The sequence below is a fragment of the Eimeria mitis genome, genomic scaffold, assembly GCF_000499745.2.
Source record: "Eimeria mitis Houghton genomic scaffold, Emh_scaff2215, whole genome shotgun sequence".
Taxonomy (NCBI): domain Eukaryota; phylum Apicomplexa; class Conoidasida; order Eucoccidiorida; family Eimeriidae; genus Eimeria; species Eimeria mitis.
In genome coordinates, this window is record NW_013570542.1 from 5,177 (window position 1) to 5,633 (window position 457).

A 457-nucleotide genomic window follows, 5' to 3' on the forward strand; every position below is an offset into this window, starting at 1 on the left:
GGCGAGGTGGCGCTGCTGACGTTGACTTGTGTTGGAGTTTTCGCTTTCTTTGTGTGTGCGGTGAGTGCAGTGTTCAGAAGAGTATATTGTATGTATATAAGGGGCTGTGAAACCTGCTGGGTTCAATGGGCTCCTGTTGTGTGAACCAGGTGTATATACACCTGAAATGATTATATAAATATTAAGAAATCACTCAGCGAGTTTATTTAACTAAGAAGATGACGACGGAGCAGTCGATGTGGAAAAAGTCCCAAGGCGAGAAACACAGGGAGCGTCCGCGCGGCGAGGGGAAAGTCGCATTAAATATGAACAGAGAAGCGCCAGAGTTTTGATGATGAGAAATATTTGTAATTTAGAAAAAAACAATTCAAAAGATATATTATATTAATATACTCGCTCCACTGTAGGGGCCTACACGCGGGGCAGAGAGGTGATGATGGTTTCACAGCCGCAGTGT